General features: G+C 45.3%; 1 long non-coding RNA gene across 2 annotated transcripts in view; it reads left to right on the forward strand.

The window, feature by feature from the left end:
• The window catches only part of LOC117601035 (uncharacterized), a 104,090-nt gene that overhangs the window by 55,632 nt on the left and 27,891 nt on the right, over positions 1-20,567 (forward strand). For both annotated transcript variants that reach the window (XR_004580583.2, XR_004580582.2), the window contains exon 2: positions 13,146-13,333. This is a non-coding gene — a long non-coding RNA (uncharacterized LOC117601035). The remainder of the gene's footprint in view (positions 1-13,145; positions 13,334-20,567) is intronic.

Genomic DNA, 20,567 nt, shown 5'->3' on the forward strand with positions numbered 1-20,567 from the left:
AACATCGAATGAAAGAAAATTAATTTTTGTTAATTAATCCACGGTAGAATTCTTTGAAATTCGTTCTTTCATAATTTCGAAATGAACAAATAAATAACGAGGTAAAGAGTGAAAGTTTACGCATATTTTCGGTACCCAAAGGAAAGAGTCGGGTGCAAGAGGGATACTTTTCAGTTGCAGTTTCGCGAGAATGGCGTATTGTGTGTCGCGTTATTCTTTGACGACGGCACGTTAAGTATGAAAAGATTAAAGGGAAAAACAGGCGGTGGAAACAGTGGAAAGAAGCGCGTAGAGAAAAAAATTGGCTGCAGGTAACGGGATTAAAAGTGCTACTGCACGCACGTTCCCGGCCCATCATCCCGTAAGAAACTTTGCACTTGGCAACTTTTAATGCCTCGCCACTAAATCCTATCCCGCCTCGGTGCTTCTTCCTGTCGCCGAGCCGCACTGTTTCGTCGCTTCCCTGTTTTCTTTACGCATACTTTCTGACTATACAACGGCTTAGATCCGAACGATTCTTCCGGCAAACTTTACACGTCGAGAGCTAGTTGATCCTTCTAAAGGTTGGGGCATGGTATGGAACGAATATTTTTTACACACCGCTGAATTCTCTTCCGTTCCTCGCGCGACAATTCCCCTGACGGAACGACGGCTTCGAAATAATCCCCGATGAGAAATACATATCGAGAAAAATGTAAAGGAAATGCTGCTTGGTAATTTAAACGACGGAAAAATAAAAATGGAGCATAGTCGAGGGTTAAACGTAGCTATTCACGATTCTGAATCGATGTCGGATCAATTGAAATTGAAATTCAACCGCGACACCACCGTGTCAAAGTAGGTATTCGCGGTTTCGATTGACAGAAACTCGCGTTCAAGTTGAATCTCGAGCTCGTGCAGCTACGCGAAGAAATACGATTCTAATCTCGATCCGCAAACTCGCTTCTTTAGCACCCATCCTTGAGAATCCCTCGACGTCGACTTCTCTTTCCTGATTCTCGTGTACGGTCACGTCGCGAAAAGATAGCGCAACGATAAGAGGAGGAAACGAGCGTTTGAAAGCGTTAAAGGAAACGCTTTCCGCGTCGATAGGAAATTACTGCTGCGATCTCGGCAACGAGGTCTATACCCAGGTTCCGCGTGTCTCGCTATTCCAGATCCTGTCGACGATTTAGTCTCAGCCGTGGCTGAACGGGCCGGGAAAGGATAACGTATAACTTCTTCGTGGAAAAGACGGCTTTCCCGGATGAAATTGCAAAGCCTGCTATCCTCTTACCTACACCTTCGGCCCTATCAAAATCGAGGATACATCAGAGCACGGTATCTCGTTCGATTTTTATGGCTCTCCTCGCCCCGTGATCAGCTTTGTTCCTCCATCAACCGGTTAACTCGGCTTCTATCCTTTTTATCAGCCACGAGTTTCCAACAAGATTTAACACCGTCTTCGAGTACCCCCTTAAAACCAGACGCAACGAACAACTTTGAAATTAGTTGCCGATCGTTCGCTAACAAGGGATTTCGTTTTCGCAAAGTAGACGGACACGTTAACGATAAGTGTAATGTTCAAACATTTTCCCTCTTGCCCTTTTGGATTAGCATATACTCATCTTCCGAATGATCGAGCAGCCCGCCTAATATCCGAACGGTCGGTTACATAAAAGTAGATAAAACGTGGTCCCAAGGATCTCGGGACAGATCGTTTCAGGAAGGATCCCTTAAGCAGGACAAAACGCTGGCAAGGAGCTTCCTACGATACCGTGTGCAACTTTACAATAAGCGTTGCGTTACGAGCCACGCGAATGGACGACGCGAAACGTTTCACGACCATAATCCGTGGGGAGAGCGTATACGATCCTAGATAGGCTCTCTTCTACCCCGTACACCGACCTAAGCGTTTACGTACACGTAGACCTCCTTACGATACTACCAAGCCAGGGATCTAAACAATCTCCTATCCCGTGCACGAGATTCTTGCCCTCGTTCGCAATAAAGCCCGGCTTTTCGTAGCTTTGCCTTTTACCCTGTCCGTCCCGCGGGAAAAAATAAAAAGCCACCGACTATTTCTTTCAGGTTCGTTCTCTCCTTTACGTGGCTCTTCATCGCTGTCCCTCGATCTTCCCTCGTATCTTCGATCTGCCGTATCTATCTCCTCTTTGCGACTACCAAATCACTGCCTGGGACCAAACGATTTTTCTTCCAACTTTATCTTGTTTTGCAAATATTTTAGATCCCTGATAGCCGAGTAACACGTTGGGTAATTCCGACATTTTTTAATAATTTTAATTTCAAGTAAATGTTCGACAAGCATTTCTTTTCCTCCTGAAGAAAGCCTGATATCCCTGGCAGAAGCGCGATTGGGAATCCATCGTTTCCAAGCGTATACATTTATGCGCTCGGTATGAATATCTTTTATCCAGACGACGGTACGGTACTTCGCGATGTAAGGCCTCGATATTACAATTTCAAATTGTTCGAGAGAACTCGCCGGCGTAATGCGAACGCATTAAATGGGTTCCAATATATGTATATCGAACGACGAAGGAACCATGAGCGTTTGCCGCAAGTATGGTTCTCTGGCGAAAAAATTTTAATACAATTAACAGCATTTCCGTGTCAATATTACTCTCGTTGAAACGCAATATCGACAGTGTGTCATCGATAGCAATCTCTTCCTCGAGTGCTTTTAGTACGGCGCCGGGTGATGTTTAACAACGATATTTTTACTTTTGCCAGCACCACTTTCGTTCGAAAATATTTGCCGAGCACAGTCCAATTTCTTTCTCTCCTTGTCTCCCAGCTAGCGGTAAGTGCAAATCGCCGAGCCGTGTGCGTGCGTGTGTGTACACGCAACGAAGACACAAAGGTATCATCCATCAAGCTGTCTCTGGAATTCGTCCTGCTCCCTGTACGCTCGTATTCGTACACGTCCATCTCCGCTCGGCATTACGTACGCCACCAGCCTAACACGTGTCCCATCCTCTTCTATGCACACCAGAGGCCCAGTTCGATCGATCGAGAAAAGCACCAATACTGGCAGATAACGTTTAAAAATCGAAATTTTAATTTTCAATTAAAGATACCTCATCGAAGTGATTTCGATTCGACGATTCGACGATTCGACATTCGATGGAAAGAATTCTTGCTCATAAATTTCCCCGCGATATCTTGGTCGCTGCATTTCTGTATCGAGGAGGGTCGTTCGTTCGTACAAAGAATCTTATCTGATCGTTTTCGCGTTTGTCCGTTTCCTCTTTCTGTGCATCGTTCCGCGACGTTTCTCGTTTCCTCGTCTCAGCCGTCTGCGCGACCGGGATCGATCGAAGGAAGCAAGGAAACGCTCCTCTTGCCGATAGTTCGTTGGCTCGGCTCGTCACGATAAAGCCGCGATACGAGTAGACGACAATGGCGACGTTCTTGTCACTTTGCCGGTGGTCTGTGGTTAAGAACGATGGGTGACCCATGGAAAGGTGAAATCGACGGGGTGCACCGTGATATCGTTACAAAGGACGTCGCCTCGTGTCGCGTTTGAACGACCCTCGACCGGGTGACACGCGAAAATATCGTTTCCCTCTTCTTTGGAGGGGGGGGGCATACGAACGTTTAGTTAGCTATTTTATCGCGAAAGTAATAGCTAACGTTCCTTGTGCTCGATACGCTGTATTACGTTACCTTCTCTTTATCGAACTTTCCATCTTTCACGTTTCGTTGCGCTCTATTCAAATGCGTTTGATATTCGACGGTAAACTCTACGATGTTTCAAAGTTTTTAGGAAGCTCGATAAAACGTCCTGCTTATTTTTGTTTTTGCATCCAGGTTTAATATCTTAAGAGCGTTTTAGAATATTCTATGATGTTCCGATGTAGAAAGCTCGAACGTTGCATCGCGGATAGCAGATCCTTCGAGTTTTACTTTTCAGGATATAAATTCTTCGATCATCCGAGTAACGATCTTCTTTGTCGTGTAGAATGTTTCATGGTGTATTCAGAAATATTTAATTCGTAATGTTACAAGCAACGTATCCGTTCCACCATTCGCACCGTTGAAAATGTGCAATAAAACGAGGACTTTCATACTACACGAACTGTTATTTTGCATACATTTTTTTATGCTAGCTATACTCCTTTTACGACGCAGACATTCGCATAAAAAAAGGAGCAGGAGAAAGCGTAGTGAAAAATAAATAAACTTTCGTCATTTCTTGAACGTTGCGTCGTAAAACAATCAGACGAGCAATACGGTTGATTTCTCATCGTCGCAGGTGTCTATACGGTTTCACCTGCCGCGGATCGTCTGAACAGTTTCACGGCAGGAAGCACCGTGAAACCGTTTCGCGATTCCATGGGACACCGGTCGCTGTGAAATGACCCGGCTGCTTTTCTCGCTTCGTTTACCTTTACGTCGCGTCGTCGGTCCGACAACGGAAAACGAGGACGCGTTCGACTGTCCTTCCTGCTCGCCATCTTGCGCTTTCATCCGCTCTATTTTCTGTTCCCGTGGCACGTTTTTGCGAGCCGTCGCATCTGCACCATTTCCCTCGATCCGTACGAAATTTTCTTCCCTACAATCTTCAAGCTCGAGGACCACTTGTTCGCATCGTAATTTGTTACGCTGCTAGAGTGGTTCTTCAATTTTATTTTATTTTATTTCGTTTTTTTCATAAAATAATCATTTTCCATAAGTAGAAAGAGATTTTTCAGAGGCAGCAATATAGACGTCGAAACGGCGCGGCGCCGTTAATAATTCACAAACTTTTGTTTAATGCAAAGCATGGCTGGTTCGATGGTTGTTCATCGAAACGCTGTCGGACCGCGCGCATCGTAATACGTTATTTCGGACATTATAATGCGTACAGGCGTGAAAAGGTTATGAAATTATTCAACGGACATCGATTTCCCATCGACAGGTGGCCACGCACGATAAAGCAGCGGATCGCTCGATATTCGGCCGTGCGAGCGGCGAACAAAACGCGTGAGCCGCGTGTGATGGCCGATTCCCAGGCCTTTTGCGTCCACTAATTTATTCCTCTCTGATAAATCACCCTGTACCCAGCCCTGAAATTGCGCGTTAAACAATAGCTCACCGATAACTATAACTACGCGTTTGTTGAACTAGTTCGCATATAATTAACATAGTTAACCCACGTCGAGATCCTCTGTCGACTCGATTTTTATTATTATTCTTTTCTTGCGACGTCATCTCACTTTTATTCCACTCGTCCGACTATCTACGGACCTATTCCACTTATCTGACCAGCTGCGCTTCCTACTCGTCTGACCTGATCACTATTCTACTGTCTGATTATCTACAAGTACGTTCTCCTTGCTTGATTATTCATCGTCCCTATTCTACTTATCTATACACCCAGACTGTATTCTGTCTGACCACCTACTATTCCACTTTGCTTCTGTGCATACGGAGATGCCTATTCTACTTATCTGAATACCCACCTACATATGCATTCCGCCTGTCTGACTGTACTCGCTCTGTTCCACTTTGGTGCATCCCTTAGCTGCCTCTTCTACTTCTATGACTATCTACGTCACATATTCCGTTGCGAGATCTGTCTGACTGCACACGGTCTCCTACCACTTGTACATCCGCTACAGCAGACAATTAAGTTTGAAATGTCGCGTCGTTTAGCCATCAAATTGATAAACGGTTATCGATTTACCAGGTTAGGGGGGCTATTCGAAGGGAAAGGTCACGCTCTTACGATATTTCGGCTCGTGTCGCGAGCAGCGAGCCACGATTAATCGAAGCGCAGCATAATACGACGGCAGGGTATAAACGGCGAACCGATCATTTTCCAATGAACTGTTCTCAGATTAATGGACGCACGTGTGCACACCCGTGTACGGCTGCGTGCAATTATGCCCCACGTTCGAGCACACGCACACGCATAACCCTATCGCGTGTACGAATCGCTTGTATCAGCCTCGTAACAGCGGGCCGGTGTTCGATGTCGTCCCTCTTTTCGCTTCGTTTCAAACTTTCTCTTCCACCTTTCTATTGTCATTTGCGGAGAGTCTAATTCTGCCGTGTTAATATCTAAAATGAAATCCCGAATTTCACGATAATTCTCGGTTAAACGTTAACGTTCTCTTCGCCGATTGCACCTGTTCAGAAACTATTGACCCAGATTGCTCGATAATACAATGGCATTGTACGCGGACACCGTTATCGCGAATCGTTCAATTAACCATATTTGCGTCGGCAAACATCGTTACGATTCGGGTGAAACAAGCAACGTCACGAACGTTTGTTCGTTCTTTCTTTCTTTCTTTCTTTCTTTCTTTCTTCGTCTCCCCTCCCTTCTTTTGCGGCCTTACCCTCCAGCTTGCCACCCTTGCTCGATGATATCGCGACGAATCTCGTTTCCAGCCGATGATGGATGGCACGAACGTGCGCGCAGCCCCAGCTTTATAATCAGGTTTCGAAACATCATTCACCGTCCGGTGGAACGATGCTGCAATTGGCCCATTACCCGGATCCCCCGATCCAATTGGCTGTATCGCGACGCGTTTCCATACCTTCCCCCTGACGCGATCGCACGCTTATCGCCGCGTTTCTATCGCGGCTCGCCTGCACACGATATTCAATGTACCGCGATAGAATTAATATCGCGGATTAGCGAGACGAGATCGGAGAAGTCAAGAGTTCAACTAGAACTCTAACTAGGTGTACCAAATAAATTTTCATTACCATTACCTGTTTACCGTGGCCCGAGTGGTAGCATCAAGTAAAAGTCCCTTTTCGAATCCAGCATCTGAAACGAGAAAGACGGCACAGTTCTAACAAGGTTTAGTACTCTTCGCGTCGTGTTTCACGACTATTCGCGGAAAAAGGAAAAACACGAAAATGTTGCTAAGAAGAAGAAGGAAAACGAAACGTTTGCATCCCTGCCACGGCGTGAATTAATTGCGCGCACTGCTAATTGAGTCACCGTCCAATTTTCTTTCTCTCTCGGTCCCTTTGCTTTATTACGAAAGAAAGAATGACTAGTCGCCATGAAACGCAGCAGTCTCGCGTGCGAGCCGGACAGTTATACGAGTATCGCAGGCGCCTCGGAATATATGCCTTAATTTTATGGGAGCCGCTTCTCCTCTCTGGCCACCGAGAGACCCGTATTCGACCGAGCTTTACGACTTCACGGTTTTCCGTACGCCCGCTCTGGCCTGATAAACACGCCACACCAAGGACACCGGTCAGCTTTTCTCTGCGGACCGCTCGTTGCGACCACGATCGCGATCCATCGAGAATGTACAACGGATTTCTGAAACGGCTTTGTGGCGAGGAAGGTTGGATAACAGAGAACCTGTACGTATGCGTTCTTTGTCAGACAGGATCATATTCGGTTTCACGCGAAACCGTCCTAATGAGCCGATGCTATGAAATGGATCTTCTTTGGACGAGTGAAAAATGAAAATTTATACCGAGCTTGATATTATTGTTTTTCCTTTTTTTTTTAGTAATATGGAACTCCTATTGCATTATATTACAGCAGCTCGCTATTTGCATCATAATCTAACAGACACGAATAATTAATCGATCACGGGTAGTTAGAGCAAAAGTATGGTCCGCGAACATCGGCGTGAGCATGGCGTGTTCACGTATCACGAATGATCGTTGCAATCGTTGCAGCATGGGATAAAACCATGAGAGAGGGTGGCGGTGGTGGTCGGAGGATCGAGGAGGGTGGTGGACCAGGTTCGGAGGATAATTTCACGGTCCGTCGCGCGAGCGACTAACCGGCTGACCGCTCGACACACGCTCGCTACAACTGTGCGTGAATCCCTCGTGTGGTTATATCCCGGTGTGCTGGCACACAGATACGTCTATGCTGTTATATCGATACCGACGATCACGCTCGCGAGTCGAACAAATCCGCGAACCTGCTAAAACTTGCTGACGGAAGAAGGAAGGGTGCTCGTTGACGAGCTGCGAGATAAAGAATGTCTTCGAGCGTTAGAGACATCGCCGATTCTCGTATAAAAAGAAAATTTCGCTGGTAGTAATCGGGGGTACTCGCGTGGTGGTGTTCTTTAAATAACGAATTAATTATCGGAAACACGCGTCACTCGGCGGAGAAATTAGCATCGACCATTAAACCCGTGCAATTTTTTATTAGCCATCCGTGTCGCTGGCGTAAATCGAGGTCGCTGCATAAGCCGAGATAAAACGTTGGCAAATGCAATAATCTATAAAAATTGGAATCGATATTTAAACCGTACGGGGATTACGGCGAAGGGCAATCACAAGCGGGGGGAGGGGATCGATCGTGAATTATTTGTTAGGGCGGAGCGTTTCGTTACGGGCCGAAAGATAAATTGGCTGAAATTCAAATTAATCGGAAAACGCGAAACAAAGTGGCGAACCCGTTCAAATGAAAACAACGTCACGTTGACACGGCCTCGGGAGAGTTAAAGGCTTGTTTGCGAATCTCATGAAAATATTTCAACCAAACTTTTCCTTTCCTGAAGCGTTCGAATCTTTCCCAGTTATTATTTTCGATTAACAATCGACAGCAATTTATTTTATTCTTCTTCCGCCACGATCGCTTCGAATTTACCGCCGTCGAATCAAGCGAAGGGTCAGAGCTCTTTGATCCGTCCGTCGCCCCGTCGGATAACCCGCAGCATCCGTTCGATTTTCCATCGGGAAAATTTACCTCGGCATCGGTTATCAACGATTCGCCACGCGATATTTCCGTTCCGTCTCCAGCGAATCCCAGTCGAAGGATATTTAAATGCAAATTGAATATGAGTCGTCTGATCCCGCGAACCGAACAGGCTGCCTTCCCATGCCGGAAGTTTCGCGCCACGGAAAATATCCCTTAGATTAGACGGAGTCACGTTGCGGCACGGTCTGGGGTCGAGCACTGTCTCTGGTCACGTTCTCGGCGACGTGCCGAATATACGAGTAGATCGGATGAGACGAGGTTGGAATCATCGAGTTATAACTCGATTCACGGTGTAGCTGTAATTTCTGCTTCTTCCTTTTATCCTGTTGTCCTATCGGCTTACCCTTCTTCTTCCACCGATGCGACGCGACGCGACGCGACGCGACGCGACGCCGGGAATTAGTTACGTAGTTTCACGCGTACGGTACATCGGTGGTCAGACGAGTAATATATGTACGCGGTATGATCAGACAGGCAGAAGTAGCGCGCTCAGGCAAGTGGAACGCGGCTCAATATATGGTCAGACGTGACGGAGCACGGATAGTGTTAATTTTCTTTCTATACTACTGTAGCAACCGATACATTTCGCAACCGAATCATTCTCGCGTGTTCGGACAAGTCGGAAAATAAAAAAAATGAAAAGCAGGATGGTTTCGAGGGACAACGGGCGCAAAGGAGAAAAAGAAAATTAAATCAGCGTGCGGAACGATTTTCTTGTCCCGGGGTCGGGGAACGCGATAACGGCCGGTGCCGTGATAATTGTTGCGCTGTAATTTTTCGCACGGCACTCTGGCCGACGCAGAAATCGACCGACTAAATCCTGGGCTCGCGTTAATACCCGCCGGCTCGGAGCATCGGCCTCGGGAAAGGGCTCGCTTTAACTCGTACAAAAGCGAACACGCTTCAAGCGTCGAGGCAGCGAATGTGGCCGAATGAAAATTCTATAATTGGATCGTCTGCTCGTTAGCCTCGAATCGACTTCCGTTAACGTTTCGAATTCGTTCCGCGTGCTAACGCGCACAGCGCGAGGGTGGATGAAACGGGAACAGAGGGGACGATGAAACACGGGCTACGCGACACTGAAAATGGCGAAATAGCGCCAAGAACCGGCGACGGGCGCCGGACCTCGGATAAAATGGAAGGGAAGAACGGTTATTCAAATTGTTCGAGTAACTGCGTATTAGGAATTCAATGGGTCGGTCATTTGCACGGAGCATAAAGTCCGAGAGACGTTATTAAAGAAGAAACAGTTTCGCTGCAGGGATGATTTATCATTGAGTTAGACTACTTAAACCGCTTCTAAAATACCAGCTGTACGCGTACGAAAGTTTTCCAGAAGAATGTTTCATTTTCGAAGAAAACCAAGGACTTATCGATGAAAGATTTTAATAAAATCTTGCCTGATAATATTTAAGACGGAAGAATTCACGGAAAATTCTCTTAGATAGCTGAATCGGTTAAAGCGAATGCGTGGTATGCGAAAAATCTGTGTACACCAACATTTTTCTAATATTTCAGATATTTCAGATATTTCGAGATGCACGTGAATTCTGTTGTCGGTGTATCGACGCAATCGAGTATTAAACGTTTAATTAAAACGTTCGCCGTGTTTCGATTACGGTTCAAATGTTTTTAAACTAGTCGCGTGCTTCAACTCGACCGGCCTTTGTTCGCCTAGCGATTGATACTCGTTTGTTAAATTACCGAACGAAGCGTTCGTCGTAACTGCGATCCGCGATCTCAGAATTCGAGGACTTTGTTTGGAAAATAAAAAAACGAAAAAAGAAAAAAAAGCAATAGCGAACAATTGGTCGACATCGGTGCAGCTCTTTTCCTCTACTCGCGTCCCACCACGCTCCCGTTACAATTTATCGGAATTTCGTTAAACGCAGAAACTCGATAGGTTCGAATTGGCGGGAACGCGGAGCAGCAAGTGGTGCGGAGCTACTAATTTTTTTCTGCATAAATGGAACGAATTCTACGCTTCGCTTTGCCTCGACTCCGGAATCGAATGTCACACAGCTGGTTACAATTGCCAGCTTCGAAATTTCACTTCGAAATAAATCCTCCAAGATTCGATAGTTTCAAAAATAGAAATAGCGCTCCTTGCACATTGCCGGACAATGGATTCGCAATTACCGCTTTCGGCACAACAATCGCGACGTCTCCGCGTTGGATTAAGTTCACAGCGAAACGGAATGGGGCAACTCGGAGAAAGGCGAAGCAAACGTGTACGTACGTCGTGTACAGGGGTAAGTTGGTGACATTAAGGTGGGCGAAACCCTACCGCCATTTGCAACACTTAATCCATCACAGTTATATTAAGCTTGTTCGCGAACGCTCTGTTTAAGGTATTTAACCACGAGCAGCAGTTTACAGCGTTCTGTTCGCGACTTTGCAACAGGGATGACCGATTTCAACGTTTCGAAGCGTTATAGTGTTTCCCTCTTCTATCGATCACCGCTAATTGTCGCTAATAGCTTCGCGTTAGACGAAAGTAATAAAATATGAAAAAAAAAAAAATGATAGGGTATAAATTGTTGGAAAAGGAGATAACGGTGGTAGGATGAGAAAGACTTCGCATGGGACGCATGTTTTCCGAACGATCGGTAACAAACGTTGTCAGGGAAACAGGCGCCATGGGCGGAGCCAGAATCGTCGCGACAACAGGGTGTCCCAACAGATGCCGTTCCGGGACAAGCATCGTATCCCAGTGTAAATTTCTACGAAACGGCTAATGTGTTAATAATTTCACAATATTTAGGGAAGCCGCGTCATAAGCCATCGACAGGCTGATGCGTAGCGCGGATCCTCGCAATAGGATTTACCAGCCTAATCCCGGAAGCCCCGTCGTATGTTAATCACCGACACGACGCTTGCCTAATCACCGACTTACAAGCCGCGTTCTCCTACGAAATAACCGCTGCTCGTCCACGATACCGGGAAATCGTTGAACGGCAAGCTTCTAAGCTTCTTCGAAAATAGAAACACGATCGTTCGCGATTCCTACTATTAGATTATTGATCAAACCTAGCGGAATGGATAGAAAACGAACAAGTTGTATTTTTCATTTGTTATTTCGCGATGAATCGCGCCGATTATGATTCGCCGGTAAATCACCGGCGATCACCGTGGTTCGACGTTCTTCGCGGGGCTATAAATCGTGAAACGAAATGAAAAAAGCGGGGAACCGTGTCGATGCGACCGCGAATTAAAAATAAAAAATAAAAGAGAGAAAAAAAAATAATAGGTGAAACGTGGATGCCCGTTGTCCGAGTCGATTGTGGTCTCACGCTAATATCAGGCCGCGTACGCGTTCCCGAATAGTTATATTGGCCATTTTCGTGCGGACACGAGCGTATTCCGGTGTCGAAGAGCACGCTTAAGCACCGTGCCCCGCCACTGAAACCAGTCGTTCGTCACTTTAAACATTCACAGCGGAAACAACTATCGACGTTGAAAATTTCACACTTTTAACAGTTTTTACCGTGCACCGCATTTTAGCTGCTCTATTCCGTTTGAAAATCCCCGATGCCGAGCGTTTCGCTCGAATTGGCTGCGTAAATTGAACGATCCTCGGAACGAAATCGCTTACGATCGAGCGGCTAAAGTAACCGGGTCAACTGCGATATCCTACCGTGTCGGTTTACCTTTCCTCCTAGTTACACGAATTTCTCACAATCAATAATTCACAATTCCTCTTCCGTTCAGCTAAAGTTTAATTAACGATAGTAGGTAAAAAAAAAGTATTTCTTTCGTATCTGTTTGCCAATCGCACACCGGCTTTCCAATACGCGTGCTCAAAGAAAGCGCGGACCGTTGAGAAGTTTAATCAAAGAATCTGGTGATTGATCCACGGCTCGAATGAAACGAAAGACAGAGGAAAATGTTGGTAAGGTGGTAAGGGGTGATGCGGAAAAGAAGAGGAAAAGCAAAGAGCAGATAGTCGCGCGAAATGGAGGCAATAGCTTATCCTGATTACTTTTAACCCGAAACTTGTCTTCCTTGCTCCTCCTTTCTCGTTTCTCGTTCGTTTACCGATGCAGCTCGTTTCTTTGTTGGTCACGCTGCCTCTGATAAGGAACGGCTCTTTTTTTTATCTTCTTCTTTCCATTTCCACCTTATCTCTTAAACAATGGGGCTCATCGATCGGTTCGCAGACTTTCCGTATCGAAACAGGGCTTTCTTTCACGCGAACGAGTTTCATTAACACTTTGCGGTTGGCACGCTGGAAATAATTGTGTGTCTGCTGCTAGATAATATCAAGTATCAACGCTAAATAGTAATTAAACACGGGAAGAAGAAGTTTTATAATTTCGGCTCTGTGTTACGGAAAGAAAGGAAAAGTTTCCCGGGCAGAAAGTAGATTACAGTAATCGCGGTGTAATTTGTTTAAGCAGCACGATCGGCCGGGCTGGCACGATCGCTCGATAGAGATAACTAATTTGAAATTTTCGTGTTTCAGGTAAGTGAGCGAAGAGGAAATGAACTGCCCCCGGCTTGGCCCGTGGCATTAAGTTCCGAGGATTTAAGCGAGGGGCGTGGATCTGACGGGTGGATGGTGAAAAGAGTGCAAAGGTCGAAGGTGGAGCCTCTCGAAGGTACTGACAGTTGACTGATGAGACCCTCTCGAGCCACAACTATTCGCCATCGGTGAGTGATACATTTCAAATTTTTTCATTATTCAAACCCATCATACTTTAGAAAATTATTTCTCAACAAAGAACTGCAATTTTCTTTTAATTAAATCGAACGACGCGACGGTAGGCTATCAGACGAAACAATCGCGAGACGGTAAGAAAATAAAAAGGCGTGGAATATCGTGTCGGGGAGATGTCTGAATTTTTCGCGTAATTTCAAGCGTTTCATGCCCCGTTCCAGGTGGCAGGGTAATGGCTACGGGGAGTAGGGGATGACATTTGACGTACACACGATGCGATCGCACGGTTGATCGGTTATTGCTTAACGCTGTTTCACGCCACGGCGAACTGGATCGTCTCGTTACGGGATAGGCGAATCGCTAGCCTGGAAGACGGTTGCAAGACGAACCATAATCAAACGTAATCGTTTCAGTTTCTTTTCACCTGAGCTATATAATAATAGCCGTCGATAGAAAACGAGGCGGCGCGGCGTTTCTATTTCACGGGGAAAAAAAAGAACGAATCCATCGGATAGCTGGGCTGGAATTAAAGCCTTGTCGCGCATTGCGTTGCTTTGATCAATTAAATTATCCAGCTCGTTAAGTACCTTCTTTTTAAGTTTCAATTGATCGAAAAGATAGGTTCAATATATTTTACAATAATTAATCAAGTGTATTATATGAAAACCCTAGTCGTTGATGGTGCTTTGTAAATTATGCTGATGTAATTTTCGAGACTTAAGGAAGACCTCGACAATCTTAAACTAAATTAAAGCAGCTTATTACCGCAATTAACTGTACCTTTCAATTATAACTGTTTACTACTTCGAACCAAAGGTATTTCAAGCATGCATAACATTACAAACTTAGTTTCAGAAGAATCTTTGCAACTAACTACGATGATATAACGATGAATAAATATTTAAATATAGAATTTTTATCTGTTTACGCTTCTCGATGAATATCGTTTCACATTTTTAATTCAACCTTCACACCGTATCATATTCGTTCTTTTAATCAAAGCAGCTGATTGCGCTGTTCATCCCCCAACAATGCTTTCTATATCCTTTTTTTTTCCGCTGATTATTCCTTTTCACGTATCCGTTAATTTGTACGTTGGTAATTGCAGAATACTCGGGGCGTCCCTTGCGTTGAAAATGGTACGTCCGTCAGTTTGTCGTTTGTTGGAAGGGTGCGTCGTCAGGGGAAAGATGATTGCGCGCGGAGAAACGTCGAGGCGATTACGCGTCGCGTCACCGTCGCCAACGAGCCTGTAATTAGAAACGGTGTTATCCGGTCAATCGTGAACACCGGAGGTCGATGCATTTTTAACATAATTCGTCGAGCCATCCATGGCGCCGTTACCAACCACACGGAACGAACGGGCTTGAAAGGGGTTGACATTTGACGTACACTCGATGCTCACACGGCCTATTGGTCATTGCTTAACGTTGTTTCACGCCACGGCAGATTCGATACTCATCCCTCGTTATGCTTTTCACGAGAAACGTGCAGCCCTTTTTGTTTTTTTTTTCATTCATTTATTTCATAAACGAGTAGTAATCACGGTGCCCCGAGCACGGTGGAATTTATTTGTCATCGAAGAAAAGACATACGTTCTGTAGGAACGATTACCACGGTTTCTCCTTTCACCCAACCATACATATTCGGACAATATTCGTGAAAGCGATAAGTTTCGAGGCAAGCGTGGTTTATCGTCGTTGGTTGTTCATAGTCAAACCCGATCTCGATTCCAGCTGGCATTGTTATGCTAAAACGGCTAGGCTGCGAGTAGAGAGGCAGAAGGTCGAAGGGGGCAGGAAAAGGGCGTAGGGCTTGGTGGAAAGCAGAGGAAAGCACGGATGTAAAGCTAGGGTAAAGAGGTGCACGCTTCTGTAGTCAGAATATACAAACGTCTCTGGCTTTGTTGCCGGTAATATAACGCTGCTGACACTAAAATTCACGCGTCTACGCCCGTTGTGGACGGCCGTTTAAAGAAAATGCGGCTTCGCCTTTTCAGGAAACCTACGGGATCCCCTTTGTTCACCTTTTGAATATAGTTTTGCAATAGGTAACGAAGCAACAATGCGATTAAATGGAGGAACAAATGTGTAATACATATTTCGATGGTCAGGAAATGCTCACTGTTCCATAGGGCTTTGCGACACGTATACGTGCGATTCGGCCCTTTAATCCCAGCCACGGTGTCAGATGTTTAAATAAAATATCCGAATGGAAAACGGCACTGGTGGAATCCGAATTTTTCAACCGATTCGAATTACAATCGTTCATCCGTGATAGATTTATGATCAGCGGGATATACGTATCTCGTCACGGAGTGGAGGCATTTGTAGTTTTTAATCGCTTTCAGAGACGAGCACGGTACACGCGTCCACACAAAACCCTTGTGTTCATTGGTTATCACGAACGCTGTTTCCATTTCGTGTCCATCGTTCGGATGAGTATCGATAGAGGATGGATTGCGATTTTGAAGTGCCTAACTCTTCTCACGCGGACGGTGCTCGATCGCGATGCTATTTTGCTCGTCCCTTTTTTCTTTCATCCGATCGACCGGATACCCTTGCATTCGCTTTGACAAAAAGACTCTTCACGCTAAACTAAATTCAATTTTTATTTTACAAAAATTTTAAAATTCTTGTCGTTTCACTTTTACCGAATATCACAGTCAGCTACGATCCATCATTGATTAATAAAAAGCAATACCTTCTACACGACAAATCTATTAACCCATCTCTAATCAATCAGACGCGTCGAATGGACATGGTTCATCTCTTGGAACCACTCAAAATTCCTACACCAGAGCTGTGTTTTAAAATCGTTCGAAAAATCGCAGGTAAACCCACCCCTGGATAATCATAAATCAAAGTTCCCTACCGGGTGATTATAATTTTATCGTTCGCATGAATCAATGGCGTTTGATGGATCATCCTCGACGTCCAACGAAACTGGGTCATTCTACGATCTGCTCGGTATTCAACAGAATATTAGAAAGATTATTTGAATGAAATCCCCCCCATTTCATAATAATAACAACGCGTTTCGATTTCTCCAGAGAAATATGAAAGATATATCGCGAGAACGTCTTTCAGCAACGATTTATCTTCGCGTCGCTCGTTTCGCATGCGCTTCTATCTCAGCTTTCCATTCGATTGACTTATACGGATCGATCGCGTTTCGATTCTTTTTGCCGCTTGATTTGCGGTTATCCCCGGAATTCGCAACTCCGTTTCGCGATAAAGCATCGCTATCGGTGCGCATATTTAACTCTTTCAAACTTCCATCCATAATATTTCTTAATACTGGATATTGAAAAATTGTCATCTCTGATTTTATAGAAATATTTTGCATCGTCAACGCTGAATTTCATCATCATCACCTTCTTCTTCTTCTTCCTCTTCTTTTTTTATTTTTCGGTTCGTTTCATCCAACTTCTCCGAGAGTTCCTTCAATCGCCCACTTTCTTTTCTAACAAGGCGGACATTGTCGCGAAGATAGTTGAACCACGAAGTGGTCGAGAGAATCGTTATTATCGCGACGAAATCGTTAAAAAGGTGAAACGATGCGGAACGGTCGAATATCCGGCAGGGTTGTCGCAAGAACGAGGTCCGGCATTACGACTTATTAAATCCAACCATTTCTCAGCTTTTCCCGGCCGTTGGTCAACGAAACGAGCGCGTTCTTCTTCCCCTACGAAACGCCATAATTTCACGCCGATTATCCCCGAACATCCCCGTGGGTACGCGATAATTACGAGCTGGCTTTTCATTTTTTAAGCCGCGACGTTATTTCACTTTTATTCAAATCGCGACACCACGATCCTTCCGATCGTAATTTTCAATAAATTATCCCCTGGCGTTGAATGAAATTCAAGGAGGGGCGGTTTCTTAGTTGCAGTTTCTCGCGAGTTTCGAGTGCGGTTTTACAGAGACACGCCCAGCGTACGTGACTTAACGTAGGGTTCGCGTGTTGGTGCTCGAAAACGGGAAACAATCGCGAAACGTGCCTCGTTCGGTTCACTGAAACTTGCTGCATTTCGGCGCCGACAAGTTTACCGCCCCGATGCGATGCGAGACGATTAGGAAAAAAGGGCCCGGGAAATTCACTTTTTTCCCCGGTCTACGGCGTGGAAACAACGCGTCACGACTGTTTCTCGTTAAAAATTCTCGTTTGCAACTCCGTCTCAATGCTACGCGGTGAATTGTTATTAGCGTCCTCGTTTGCCTCTTTCTTCTCCCGCCCGCACAATTTCGTGACGGGAGAAAATTGTGCTAGATAATTGTTTGACGTTCGCTAAGATAATACTGTCGGTGAGAAAAGAAAAAAGTGTGAAATAAGAATTTATTTAATAGTCGAATTGCTGTTCCTTTTTTTTTTTTTTCAATTTGAAGTAGCGCTGCTTTTATATTTTGAAAGAACGTATACAGTCTCGGTTACAAGTCTGTTGTTATTTCAAAGAGGCTGGAATGCATTAATTTACGCGAATGCTACACTCAAAATTCAACTTCACGCCCATGGAACGGAATCGTTCCGGAGGAATTAATGCGACCGCCTCGTCGCAGACTCCTAATTGCAATTACAAGCTTCAGCTTGAAGCAACAAACGTAAACAGCAGCAGTCTGTGGTTAAGTAGTAACAACAATACTGAATCAAAACCTGCGGCTCGTTCCCAGCGAAATATCCGTCTCGACGTCTCCGCGTCTGATTAATATCCTGCTTCTTCTACTAGTTTCTATGTTTCCTTTCCCATTTCTTTTTGATTTCGTCTCTAGCGAGAAATGCGAACGTGAAATTACACGCAAAGCGTAAATTCGATGAGCGCGGGTAGAACGACTCGAGTACAGTGAATCGCACGTTAAAGTGTAATTGGATCGATCGAGGAAAGCGGATTCTTCTCGACGAGTAACACTGCAAGTTGAAAGTAAGTAGAAGCAAGCTTATTTCCTCGCTCGCACTTGACCCTGTTCTATTTCACGTAGACCAGCCAGTGTATTTCCTGCTTGCGCACACCCTTCTTATTCCAAAGAACAACCGCGCTGTTTTCAAGCGTTAAAACACGGTGTCGGTCGCATTAACGCGCGTCACATATCCCGCAAAATTGCTCCTTCTTTCCTCTGAACAAGCAACGGAAACTCGTCTCTAAATGTAACTCATTTCCGTTCGTGGCTCTTTGTACGTGTGCTCCTCTTTGGCTGTGTCAAGCGATGCGTGAACCAACAAGACGTCAGGTAAGCAAACCACCTTGAAAAGTGGAAGCGTAACCGGAGTATTCAGACGTGTCCGACGTAAATCGTTAATTTAAGAGGAGAGAACCAGTTGGACTTAAATATTGACTTTCCTTAGTTAACGCGAGCCCGTCTCTCAGCAGCGGCAAGGTCGCCTGTGTATTCAGCCTTGCTTGGACGAGACTGGCTTTTGCAAAGAGGAACACACTGCGAACATTCAAGCACAGTAGAGAACGAGAAGAGAGTAAAGTGCAGAGAGGCGAAGAGTCATCCGGATGTCTGTACAGTACGAATATTGTTTCACGATTTGAACAATCATCCCCTGCCAAATGCAGTTCAATGTCGTCCCATCGTTTGAGACTTAAAAAAAAAAAAATATTGCTATCTCAGTTTTCAATGAGTTTGGCAAGAACGCAATCTTCCCTCCGTTTAGCCGGTATCGTCGATCAGGAAAGAATATCAGCGGTGGTCGGATCGGTAATTAAAGGCGAGTGGTCAAGCGAGCGTGGCGAACGACGATCTTTTAGGAAACAGAAACAGTCGTTATAACGTCACGTGCAGGTGCGGAGAAACGAGAAAGTTATTGCTACCGGAGCTGGAACAGCCGGGCAAATAGCGATAATAGTGGAAAGTTAGTGGACGCAATTCGGCTGGTCATACACGGACCAACTCTACTGTCCGTCTGCGAGCAAGCTTCTCTACTAAATTATACGGACGACCGAGTCCCTGCATACAAATGGCACTTCTATAGATAATTCCATTTCATCGGTTTCGATCGATGAAACATTTTGCAATCGAGTGTCATAAATTTCAATTTTCAGTATAAAAGTAACACTTCGTATTAGGATTAAGAAAACGTTTGTCATCTGCGAGACGCGACGTAAGAATAAAAAGAGGGCAAACATGGTGAAACGAAGGGAAACACGTAATTCTGAGGATAGGCAGAAATTGTTTCCGAGCTGGCCGGGTATAAAACGGTCTAGCGAACGCCGCAAACAACCGGTTCGAGAATTGGGTAAATAGTAATAACAGTGGAAACTTTCGACTTGATGGAATTCGCCCCGTGGCGTGGAGTGCACGCGGCATTACCACTGAATTATGCACGTCGCCTCTCAAACGTCTCTGAAGATGCTCTTTCCCTCAGACCGAGTCAGAAAGAAGCTGACAGAGGAAGAGAGAGAGAGAGAGAGAGAGAGAGAGAGAGGGTTCTTTCGAGGAGAATATTCAGCGACGAAACGGAATGCAAACGGACGAGCCGAAACGTAAACCTCGCGACGTTTTCGAGAAAGGGGAAGCATTTGCTTAGGTGCACTTAACGCGGCTGTGAAACGCGTGTACCGTACATCCGGAATTTCCTCGTCTACACGCGGCCGAGAAACGATGTCGAGTTTCCAAGAGATTCTTAACGGTGCTTGATAGCTTTCGTTTGCCACCGAATAATCCTTAGTATTTTGAATGATATCAGAAAAATTCATTTCAAATATTGACAAAAGGCTCTTTCTAATCATTCTGCAAACAAGTTTCATTCTTAGAAAGGCAGTAGTAGCTAACCAAAATTCTGGTCTTTGAATTTCTTGAAACTCGTGCTCGTTCTTCGAGTCGACGATGGCGTACGGCAAAGAGGAGCAAAGGCGTATAAAGAGAGCATCGAGACGGTACAAAGGGTAAGGAGAAAGGAGAGAAGAAGGAAGAGGGAGAGCGGGGAAAAAAAGGAAAAATTGAAGGGGTTGGCGCGGCACGGCAGAGGGCACCTGTGGAATTCCGCGATCCCCTTTGCTCACCGGCGGGACTGGAAAACTCGTTTGCAGAGACTCGCTCGGCCGGAAGTGGTTCCTGCAAGGGAAGGACTCTACGGTCAAAAGAAGAGAAACGGTGAATTTTTCGTCCGGCTAGCTCGTCGATCCAGTAAAGATCGTTGAACTTTGTCTCGATCGTGATCGACAAACCGGATGGCATGAAAATATAACGCGAACGATCAATCAAGGGTGTGCATCCCTCCAAGGAA

This window comes from Osmia lignaria, chromosome 9 (genome assembly GCF_051020975.1).
Source record: "Osmia lignaria lignaria isolate PbOS001 chromosome 9, iyOsmLign1, whole genome shotgun sequence".
Classification (NCBI taxonomy): domain Eukaryota; kingdom Metazoa; phylum Arthropoda; class Insecta; order Hymenoptera; family Megachilidae; genus Osmia; species Osmia lignaria.